The sequence below is a fragment of the Tachysurus vachellii genome, chromosome 25, assembly GCF_030014155.1.
Source record: "Tachysurus vachellii isolate PV-2020 chromosome 25, HZAU_Pvac_v1, whole genome shotgun sequence".
Lineage (NCBI taxonomy): Eukaryota > Metazoa > Chordata > Actinopteri > Siluriformes > Bagridae > Tachysurus > Tachysurus vachellii.
In genome coordinates, this window is record NC_083484.1 from 7,671,710 (window position 1) to 7,684,215 (window position 12,506).

The 12,506-nt window shown below is 38.6% G+C and overlaps 1 protein-coding gene across 2 annotated transcripts in view; it reads left to right on the forward strand.

Annotated features, from left to right (window-relative positions):
• tmem108 (transmembrane protein 108) overlaps nucleotides 1-12,506 on the forward strand; it is a 62,241-nt gene continuing 49,735 nt past the window's right edge. The window contains exons 1-2 of one of the 2 annotated variants that reach the window (XM_060861773.1): nucleotides 1-258; nucleotides 1,034-1,181. The gene's annotated coding sequence lies outside the window, so the exon portion shown is untranslated. The remainder of the gene's footprint in view (nucleotides 259-1,033; nucleotides 1,182-12,506) is intronic. The other variant, XM_060861774.1, reaches the window with a different exon arrangement.

Below are 12,506 nucleotides of genomic sequence, written 5' to 3' on the forward strand. Positions count from 1 at the left end.
TGACCGTCACCAACCGGGACTTGTGTTAGATCACCGTTCAGCACCCACACAGCAGCTGCTCCAGATTAACGGGAGCACTTCGGGTCTCTGGGATTATAAATACGATCTCCGGGATAAAAGTCTCAGAAGAGCGATTTTGAATGAGCGGCGGCGCGCGTTCACGTGACGCGCGAGTATCCGGTGCGCGCGACTGGTGTAACGGCGGCGGCGGCGCTTCAAGACTCTCCGCCTCACCACGAGCGCCGGTCAGAGTAAAAGGTAAAACCTCTTAAATGCTCCTATAGACGATTAGAAAAAAAAGGGTTTGTGGCGTTGCGTTTGTTTGTGGGACTCGACAGCACACAGAATGACAGCGTTTTAGGTCTCATTACGGATTCGCTTTATGGGTCTAAAGCACCGGGAGACGCGCAGTGACGCCGCCGGTGACAGTTAAACTGAGTCACAAGAAGAGAACTGAATGTCAAGGATTCACGTGAACATGTGACGTTTAATCAACCCCTCTCACTCTCTCTCTCTCTCTCTCTCTGTCTCTCTCTCCTCTCTCTCTCACTGTCTCTCTCTCTCTTTCTTTCTCTCTCTCTCCCTTTCTCCCTCTCTCTCTCTCTCTCTCTCTCTCTCTCTCTCTCTCTCTCTCTGTCTCTCTCTCCTCTCTCTCTCACTGTCTCTCTCTCTCTTTCTTTCTCTCTCTCTCTCTCTCTCTCTCTCTCTCTCTCTCTCTTTCTCTCTCTCTCTCTCTCTCTCTCTCTCTCTCTCTCTCTCCCTTTCTCTCTCTCTCTCTCTCGGTCTCTCTCTCTTTCTCTCTGTCTCTCTCTCCTCTCTCTCACTGTCTCTCTCTCTCTCTCTGTCTCTCTCTCCCTTTCTCTCTCTCTCTCTCTCTCGGTCTCTCTCTCTCTCTGTCTCTCTCTCTTTCTCTCTGTCTCTCTCTCCTCTCTCTCACTGTCTCTCTGACTCTCTCTCTCTCTCTCTCTCTCTCTCTCTCTCTCTCTCTCTCTCTCTCTCTCTGTCACACACACACACACATGTTGCGTTGTAGGCACTTGACGCAACATCAACGGAGGAGGCGCACTCAAGCCATTCCAACTTTTCTTCTCTCCTATTCCCAGGACTAAGAGGATCCACAGCGGTCCTGCATCATGCCTCGCTCCCGGCGTCTCTGATCCATTTCCACATCGTAGTATGAGGTAAGTAAGCGCTCCATCCTGGCTGGAATCATTTTTAACAATTCCCTCTGTGTGAATAAAAAATATAGCTGACTTTCTTTCTTAATGTGCAATAGGATGACTTGGCTGGAAATTTCCCTTAGGGCAGAAACCATGGTTCTCTAAAACCTATACTGTTATATAACTCTACTGTTATATCCCAGGGGTTCTTATGTCTTATTCTGTTATGCTACAGTGCAGGGATTCCCAACTCCACAGCCAGGTGATTTCTCTGCTGTAACACAGCCAGTTCTCTATAGATAGTATGTAATGATTGCCTCTCTCAGACGTTTCAGAGTTGTTCACATAATGTTATGCACATTCAGTGAAAATATACTATCTGTAAGCATTGACTACAGATTATGATCTATACATCCGTGTTTGCACCAAGTATTGTGTATAAATTTCGATTTATGCCCAATTTGCATAATAGCTTTCCCTGATAAAGCTGTTCGATTTTCAGGTTTTTAGTAGATGTGCATGTAGTTCATGTAGATTTGAGCAACTGACAGTTATACACACTGCATAAATATCTATTTTAATACAGTTTTTCCCTTGCAATCGTTTGTCTTTACAAACTGAAATACTGGCCTGTGTGCACACAAACTGTGCCATTTGAATAGAACATTGACATGTTTTGTTCTTGCTAATTATTATTGAATACTGACAGTGGAATCCAGCTAGTCTGTGGTTCATTGATATTCAGTTCCACTTCCACAGGAGTGACTCTCTTAAATTGTGACGCCAGCAGTGTGGCACTCTCATAAAAGCACTCCCCACTAGTCAGTAGAGTTTGTTCTTTTAATCACGCAGTAAAACAGTAAATGTTTAAGAACACTGAGTAATTAAAAGTCTTGGTATTCAGAGGCCATTGTGATTAGGAATGTTATCCAAAGCCCTTAAGAGAACACCCCCCAACCTCCGCTTTGTTCTACACGACAATTCCCTGCTGGTTTCTCCAATAGGCATTTGGGAGAGGGTTGGGGGTTGGGGTCAAGTGGCAAGCCAATGACATATGTAGCTGACACCTTGTTCAGTGTCAGTGTCAGGCTTGAGCTTAAAAGCATGTGAAATGAGTTTGAGAGGTGAAGAGAGGCATTGGATACATCAAGTGCAAATGACGGCATGACCTTTTTGGAAAGAGACAATTGATCAAGATGGAAATCGTGTGCTGTTGATCACATAAAGAGGTCTTTAGGATTATTTCACACCCATTTCCGTACCCCATGCAGCATAATAGGATGATTGGATAGGATAATATGATAACTGCTGTATTGTCTGAAATGTAATGGTCTATATACCATTATAATATAGACCATATACTATATAGATGGGGGTATTGAAAAATCTAATCTTAAGCTGCAGTCTTAGCACAAAACTTAGCACTTAGCACATTTTAGTCGTACCTGTCATCTTTGTAAAAATCTAAATCTTAAATTAACTCAGAGTTAATAAATATAGTAAATAAAATATGTTGTACATTGGGACTTGGGCAACCTTGTCAAGCTAGCTAAGCTATTATTAAAAAATTAAACAGACTCAACTGATTGCGTAACATGATGTTAAAATCAGCACTTCCTCCATTTTGAATGTTAAGCACTGTACTTTAAAAGACTGCTTCATCGGGGTCAACACACCAAATCTATATGTGCTATTGATTTACGATTCATGTGACACCACAAAATTCAAAGTTGACATCTTCCAGCTAAAGTCTCACACACACACACACACACACTGACCCAGTTTAGTATCATAAGAGTCAAAATAGTTGTGTACCTGGTCTCCCTAATGATGAGGTAACTGCAGTCACATGTCCTTAAGTTTTTATCTGGAAAGGTTTTCCAAGAGGCTAATTGGATTATAACCATTAGAAAACAATAAATATGCATGTTGCATTTCTAGCTTTTCTGTCTTTCCTGGTTCAGTATGTCCTAATAAATATATACACCTACATACAGTACTGTCCGGTAAGTGGAATTGTTCTAGTCTGTACAGTACCATAGGGTGGAACATAACCTTTGTTTGGTATGGTGTGGAAATTGGCCTGTGCATAAACACCTCGCAGGACTTGATTGCACCATTACGTCCTTAGCCAGCAGACAGGAAAAAGCAGCAGCCTGAATCGAAAACAACGCATTATTTCTCTGTTTTCCTGCAAATACTGTACTGCATGTCATTAACTGCTTCCAATTGCCTCTGAAGCAAGTTTCATCAAGGCAGACAGTGAAGCAGGCTGTAATCTTCAGTAATGGAAAGCCATGGTTCCAGTTTGTTTAGATATAAAGGTAGATTAAGTGGTTTATTACAAGTAAGAATGGACTCATCCATGGATCTCACACCACTTTTAAACCAATGCAGACACACCTCCAGACTGAAACGTCTTGTAAACCTAAATAGTTTCATGGCTTCATACGAATATATACACTCATTACTTAGAAATAAATGGCTCCAAGCAGAACCACTGAGGAATCCTCGTATTATTATAGTGTCATTCTTTGTAATCTGGCAGCTATGTGTAAATGCCTGGGAAATTCCCACCATTCAGCAGACCTAATGAAAATACTAAGTGGGGCAAGATCTTCATATTTCTAACAGAAATCTAGTGACTTCTAAAGACAAGATATTTGTTGCAAAATATGATTGTGTTTTTGCTTCTTCTAGAAGTGATCATTCTAACTGGATCCCATGAACGTACAGTATATAGCAGGTACTAAAGGATGGTGATAGTGAATTAAGGTTTTGATGCCGAGCTTCACAGAAAAAAGCAGATTGGTGCTTTACCTCAATAATGTTATTAGACTGGGGAAGATTAGGGGAAGATGACAAGGGAGAGGGGGAACGGGGGAAGCAGGGAGGAGGGAAGTAGCTGACTGATGGAGCATGAAGTGTGTACATGGGAGATTCCAGAAATTCCTTTCCTGTTTCCTCTCCATGCTACTCACTGCTTTCCTGTGTGTATTTTCCACACACTTGCTAAACTTGAGCCCTGACTACATCACTTAGAATGCAAGTGATCGTTCTTATGAGTCCCCATATCATATATTCAATAATTGTCCCTTTCATGTATTTGCAGGTCTTTGAGCATCTAGATTAAATACGTAATGGAGCCTTAGTTTAATATTCATTACGTAAAAAAGGAAGTGTCTCACAAGTGAATGTTCAATTATTAATAATACATTGTTTTAACTACATGCAATGATTTTGCTAAAATTGTGAAAAGCTAGAAAAAAATGTATGTATATGTATTTAAAAAGATGACTTCCAAGTCAAGCTGTTTTGATTGTGTAAAATTCCTATTTATACCATATGTTTGGTTCTGAATGTAATACTAGTAATTCTTTAAGCCTCTTGAGTAAGTTCGATTCTAGAAAACATTTTTTTTATAGTTAAATGTGTTATGTTTTAAAAGTTCTGGTACCCTTTCTGCATAAGGCGGAGTTTTCCTCTTGGGCTTGAGCTTAAAGCTCATTTCTGCATGTCGCCTAATTAAAGCAGCTAAAAGTGCAGCTTTGCTGCATATTTGACATACATTCAGGGCTCAAAGATTTCCCTTGCAGAATTAATATTCCCTGTAAGTATAAAGCTAGCATCCTTGGACACTTTCTTGTGTTGTTAAAAACATGTATGTAATAGCACTGATGTAACGTTTTCCCGCTTTTGATTATTCCTGAAAGCATATCATATCCACAACATCCTGAGCCAAACGGTTAGAAATGTGCATACATAGGGGGTTATAATCAAAGAATATCAACAGTGTTAAGCACTATGGCCCTCTGAAAAGGATAATAGGATTAGTACGGCTGGGATGAGGGTAGGACTAAGAAAGAGGGGGTGATTCTTCTAGCCTTTTTACCTCTTCTCTCATTAAAGGGGTCATGTGATTTTGTAGCTTACTTACATACAGTACTTGCTTAATTTATTTACTTAATTTTTAGCAGTCTGTCTTTTTCTAATCAACCCAGCTTTTTAGCAAAAAGGTTAGAGGGCTACTAACGAATAACCATAGACCTCTCAATAAGTGACCACAGAAGCAGTCTCTGGGGTAAAAAGTGACTTCTACAACTGGCAAATGGATGTCATGTGCTAGATTATCCTGTTTCCATGACAATACCTTAGAGAGAAAATGACTCATCATGAATATTTGTTTATTACCTTTACAGATTTCCGTGAACTTTCAGTGCGATTATTTCGCAAGAGCTACATTATTAGTTGTTTCTACCTTGTTGCCCCTGTGAGTAACGGTTAGCTGATTAAGTTCTGCACTGATTTCGAAGTGTTTAATAATAAAAAAAAAATGAAAAACCCAGTTTCATGTTGAATTTCTTTGGCAGACAACACATTGCTTTTCATGTGTATAATATCCTCAAGGCTCGTATTCACAAAGTCGACTGTTTCCAGGTTTACATTATATTTAGCAGAGAATAGCAGAGAATCAGAAAGCCTGTGCCTATGTTCATACTGGAGAATTATTTCTTCTTTTAACTTACTTAATGGTCTTGCTTAGTTAAATTCATTTCATTCAATATCTATCAGTAAGTAATAATAGATGACGAGTCATGATGTTATAGGTATATTTATCTTGCATTAATTTTTCATAACAGCAGCTCTGACACTAGTTCCAGCTCTATCATGATGCGTTTATCTTACAGTGTTTGTTCTAATATGTTAAAGCTCTTACATAATGTGAACAGTCCAGATAATTTGAGCGCTAATAATGAACCAATGAACAAAATGTGTGATTGTTTAATGAAATGAAAAAAATGTGTATTTGTTTATGCCATGGACCTTTTCAGTAAGAGGAGGGTTATTTAACATTTATGGAGGGAGTTTCAGGTGTCAGTGCTTTGTTCAAGTCAATAAGTTTCCAAACACAAATACTGACTTACAAAGACGTTTGTCCTTTCCAGTTCCTCAGAAACAGCACATTTGTGTTTTCTTTCTTTCTTCAAGACAGAAAGTACAGGAGAGGCTGTTTATAGATAAGGTAAATTATAACAGGGTTTACCTGGTTTGTAGATGTTGTTTTAATAACAATTAAAAAAGTAACTATACACAATTAAAAAGCACAATGTATCATTAATAATACATTTTAATTATACACAGAATAACACAATTCGGAATGTTCTGTTGTGTAAAAGCATCCATTATTGGGTGGGTTAAAAGAATGATGCACTTTAGGTTGCATTATGAAAAGAATCCACTTTAAGGTGCTTAAACTTTAATCTTATTCTTTACTTATCATTTATAATATTTTTGCAATTATGCTCTTTTCTCACACTTGACTTACTAAATGAAAACGTAATACTATATAAATTCAAATAAATCTCAAACGTTACAAATAAAAAAAAAAAAAAATCTAATTTAATAAACATATGTGAGCACCCTGATGAAAATGTTCTATATTTGTTTGGCCTGTGTTAAAAAAAATCCACATTCTAATTGAGTCAGCCCTTTAAAAATGTAAATATGTAGCATGAAATATGAATATTAATATATAGCCCTTGTTAGGCTGTAATTGTAGAGCTGTAATTGCAAATGTCAAAACCTACAGGTCCTGCATTTCAAAAAGGTCTCTCAATCAGATATGTAAAAAACAGAAGAGCAAACTGTACTTTATTTGCAGCTTCATGCCTTTTTCATGAACACACTGCACAAATATGTAGGCTTTCCTAATAATCATTTAGGTACTAATAATGCAAAACAATGCATGATCGATTTGTTCAGCTGTATAACTGCACAATTAGAATTTGTAATTGTTTTTTTTTTTTCTTCTTCTGAAAACAAGCCCTCTCATGTTTCTTGTTCTTACGCTTAATTTTCCTTCAGTTCATTTCATGGCTGCTGATCCTCTTATTGGCTATTTTTAGAGACAGCTCTAGTGGAATATCTTCTGAGCTCAAATCCAAAGAAGAATACTCAAATACTCAAAGCTAGGTCTGCATTCAAGCAGGATTGTCAAATACAGATTTTCTCCCACATAACCTGACATATGCCTGACCTTTTCGCTAACATCTAAATGGCAAACAACACCAGATATTTCCTGCTAAGATCTGAACTAGGTTCTTTTAGGCAGCATTTAAGAGTTAGAGAGGAAATCTAACTGTAGTGTAGTGCATGACTTTGGACCAGCAAAGGAGAGACTAACCCGTCCACTTCTTCTGATGCATCAAAAATAGCCCTATCAAGAGTAGGTTGTTTTTTTTGGCACTCCATTTAAGGACAGTGATGTCATATTTTGACACACATTCCATTTGTATGCAATAGCATGTACTGGCCGGTGTACTGAGTTATTAGAGGAGACCTAGATTTGATTATGCAAGTAATTTGTCATCTAAGACCTCATCAGAGATGGACTTAATATCTGATTTTAGTTCATTCCTGAATTATTTTCTCGCAGTTGCTTAGTGAGCATGTAAAAGGAGGAACATGAAGATATCGTCATGTGTTGTACAGTATGTACGTTGTACTGTATGTGTTGCATGTACAGAACGGAATGATGGATCTGGATAAACTCACTCTATGACTCATTACCTTTCTTTCTATTAATGCAGCACCTTTTAAATAATTTTATGATAATCATTTTTTAAGCACTCTGTCTTTCTTCGACTCCTTATCTGTGCTGCTTCTGTTTCCCATGGGGAAAGAGTAGAGCTGTCTGGTCATTTGAGATGACATTAATATTGGATAAGTTGGAAAGAGACATCAAGTTGGCAAATTAATTTCCATAGAGCCAAAATAGCTGCTCACGATGATGACTAAAGCAGCAACAACCAGGCAAATAACAGACTCTGCAACACAAGAGTGTGTGTGAGTGACAAAGTAGTGTGTAGTTGATTTGCTTATGCCAACTCCATTACCATGGATACACTGAAGGTTTTGGGAAATAGTGGATGTTTAATGTTTGACAGTAGAGCCTTACAGGCTCAGCCATGGCTCCACTGAGTATCCAGTTCACTCAACCCATCTCAGCACCATGAAGCATGAAGCATGACAGTTCTTTCCAGCATTAGTTTATTTTCTTTTATAGCAGCTTCACTCATGTTTTTTAGCCTGGCTTTGATGCTGCAGCAAAAATGACACATTATAAAATATCTCTTTTATTATGTATTGAGGTCTTAGGATGAATACTGTAACCTTCTCATCAGCAGTCACTTTAGTGCCATTGTGAACAAAGACAAAAAAAAAAAACGACAATAAGGTTCTGGCCACTAATAGGATGACTGCAGAGGACGGTGCAAAACCCGGCTGCAAATACAGTATTGGCAATGATAAAATGTGAACAGAACATACTAATGTACAGCATAATATTATTACCTCAATCTCACTTTCACAAACAGTTCTGCACATTCCAGGATCAACAGTGATTGTAGTTTTTTGTTATAAACACAGCTCTCTTGCTAACTAATACCGCTATAGACTTGCTGCGATCCTAATCATTTGCGTTCCGAATGAAGTGGTTTTCAGAAGTAAAACTGAGAAGAAAAGGGAATGCAGTCCTATACAAATGATTGTTACTTAAGATTTTGTCTACTGTAAAATGCCTACATTTATTGCCATCGCATGGGGAATCTATCAGTTGATTCACATTAACGTACACAAAATGAATGACATTTGACACTGGCTCAACATTAGCTGTGACTTTTCAGTCCCTGTGCTGGAATGTAAGAAGACAGTGGTGTGAATAGCATTCACTGGGTGGTACAGAGCGATTCAATGGGAAAGATTTCCACTCTGGGGCTTTGTCTGGGATGCCCATCTTTTCTCTCATGGTAGTTTAACCTTGAGAGGGCTACAGACACCAGACACTGTCTATATTATATGTCTAACCTTAGATTAACCCACTTTCAGTGCACACTGTCGGCTACAAAGCCTTTAACCATTGTGTTAAACATTGGCAAGAATTTAATGAAATGAATATTAAAATGTCTACAACCTGCGTGCACTATAAGGTTACTAGACAGCCCACCCCATCACACAGCAACTATGAGACAGGAAGGGTGGGGCAAACACATGCTTTGCCTGAAACGTGTCAAACCAAATACTGCTCATTTGGCATCAGGCCAGACTAACACATTCAGAGGAAAAGCTATTTTGTATCTCATAGGTGCTCGTAATTTACTGGTGTCAATTTGGATTGACAGGTGAAAAAGTACGTGTCCACCAATATTTCAAGTTGTATTTACAAAAATAACATTTCTTTGTGATGTGTCATCCATGTTAGTAAGTGGGGGATATGATGGTTTAGTGGTTAGTAAATTTGCCTTCTACCGCTGAGGTCGGGGGTTTGATTCTGTCCATTGCCTTGTGTGCATGGAGTTTACATGTTATTCCCATACTTCAGGGGTTTCCTCCAGGCACTGTGGTGTCTTCCTGCATTCCATAGATATGCGTAGTAGGCTTCTGTTATCATTACATTTTCATTGTGTGTCGGATTGTGCCTTGCGATGGGTCAGTATCCTGTCCAGGGTGTTCGTCACCTTGCTCCCCGTGAGACGGACAAGTGCTACTGAAAATGGATGGATGGGCAGATGATCCATACCAGTAAGTAATAATAAACAATAATTTCATAATCATTTCTCAAGCTATGTTGTTATATTTGTATATTGCCACATTTTGAATGGTCTATACTATAGACTTTTGCTACACCTTTCATGTAGACCGTATTCCACATTTGTGTTCATGTGTTCCTGACCATGATAAAGCGGTTACAATCTTGTGAATGGTGTGTCATTACCAATATAAATCCATATCAGTGTGCGTTAATAGTCAATAGTTTTTCAGTGGCTAACCAAACTGCAAACAATCAATGATCTACTTCACCACCCCATTGGACCTTTACTCCGGATGGAGATTTGCTTGTATGTTTACACTTAGACAGCAGACTTACTATAGGACATGGTGTTGCAATGTCGGATTTTGTACCTTTGGTACGACATGAATAATAAATCCATGGAGTCCCTGTTTTTTTAAGTGCATCTCTGATATTGCCTTTCCAAGTGTGTCATTTTGGATGTAAGCCTATGCTAAGCGTTCTCCTACTCTGCTTCATCTGGAAGGCACCTCCTCATTTCTCGTCTTGAGCCAACAAGAAAACAGATGACTTAGCATTTCGTTTTGGTTTGTGACTGTGAAAGACTATAAATTGGCCAGTGTGATTGCAGCAATAGGCGTCTCTGCAGAGGAGAATCTGTGTACACTGCAGAGCTGTTTATTTTAGCATGTACATTTGTAATTCACTAATGAAGTGTGGTAACCTGGACTGGGTTTGCTGCATATTCGTACAGTCACTTTTCCAGTGAATATATACTGTACAACGCCGTCACAGTAAGGAAAGGCCTTGCATTAATTTCATTCAGTGCTGTTGTTTTAATGTATAAGCAGTAATGGTATTTTCTAATGATATTTCTGCCCCTCTAGGGAGGAAAAATCTTTTGCTTTCATGACAGGTTTTCCTGTAATCATCTTCTGAGCAAGTTGTTAATACAACAACCTCTGAGAGAATCTGGCTGTCTGTTCTATTTCTTTTCTCATTTATTCATGCATCTACAGTAACTGCTGTATCCTGGTCAGGGTTGTGCTGGATTCAGAGCTTATCCCAGTCATACTGGATGCAAAGCGTGACAGTTCATTCCGGATTGGACACCAGTCTATCAGAGGACACCAAAAGAAACTCCAAACAGACAATACGTGTGCTCAGGACTGACTCTTGAGACCTTGGAGGTCCTTACTGCACCACAATTCAATTGTGTCCCCCTGTAGCCAGACCTAAGCATGTGGTGTTGGGGAGGAGAAGGGGCGAGAGAGATGAATTCTCCTGCTGCTTGCTGGGGCCTATCCTGGGTGTTAGTCAGAATAATAAAGGATTATATAGATGTGGAACTAGTCAGCGTGGGAGAAAATGTTTCATGACTGATCTACAGTATATATTTATCTGAAGGTAAATAATGAATGATGTTCATCCCTCAAAAAAATTTATTGATGTAATTTGATCAAATTGCAACAATATATATCTTGTATAATAAAAGAAGAATCACAATTTGACTTAATATTGAGATCACAATTCTCACTTGGGATTCTTTGACACACCAATTTTAAAGGACCATTATGTCTTTTTATTCTTCCAGTGCACCAGCACCAGTCACAGACTGACTGAATTACTGCCACATTCTTAGTACCATAGTCAAAATCCTGAACTAAATTACACATAAAACTTTAATTACACAAGGGTACTGTGTCCTAAAGTTATTTGCCCTTTCCTACTTGGCTTACCTCCTTATTTCAAACTCACCAGTATCTGTGTGTGTACCTGCTGGTCTTCTGATACCTGTCTTATATATAGATTGATTGTTCCTTATGGACACTGTAATAAAAGGCAGCATTGTATGACGGGATTGTGTAGATGCTATGGAAGACACATAGTGGATGTGCACTGTAGAACTCTTCAGAAATACTTTCCTTAAGCAGCAAATGTGTAATGGACAAATGAAATTAAAATATTGAGGATGATTTGTATTAAACAAATGATGGAGCAGGAAGGTGAAAGGGGTTTTAATATTCAGTGTACTGTTGGAGCATGTTCTGTCCCTAGGGTGAGGCATTTGACATTTAACTACCCCAGTTATACACAGGCCAGTGAATGAGCATTGACATTCATTCCATCTGGCAGACTTTTTTCTGGGCTGATTTTCGTCTCGTCTGCTCTACAGTGATCCATCAAATCCAGTAGCACAGTCTGCCTCGTAAAACCAACCCACCTCCATGTAGTAAGCTAGATTCTAGCCACACAAACACCAGCAAACGTCATAGGCTTAATTTGCTTTACATAAAAGCATCCTAATGATTAAAGTTCTGAGTAAGTTTATTGCCTAAAAATCTATCAAATAATTATAATTTCTATAGATACGCTGGAGGAAATGTGCTCAGGTGCAGAATTTAGCCTTTTGTTTTGAATGACTTTCATCATTAAATATTGAGTGAGTGCAGTGTTATTGAATGCTCAATTCTGATTGGTCAGTAGGTGGTGATCCATCTCCTACAGCATCTCTGGCATTGACGCTGTTACAAATCACGTTTTCAGAAATAAAAAGTAAACTTGTGCTGATTCTAATGTTCTCGTGTTTATAGTAACAACCTATAGGGGTTTGTAAGGCAGGAACTCATAAACAGATGAACGTGTGGATAATTGTTTGGTGAAGTTTTCTGTGAAGAGATGTTTATGAACATTTTGAGAAGAGATATTCAGTGTAAGTGCTTTGTTACAGTTAGAGGTAAAGCTCTAACTTGTCTTATAAATTCAAGAAAGAAGTA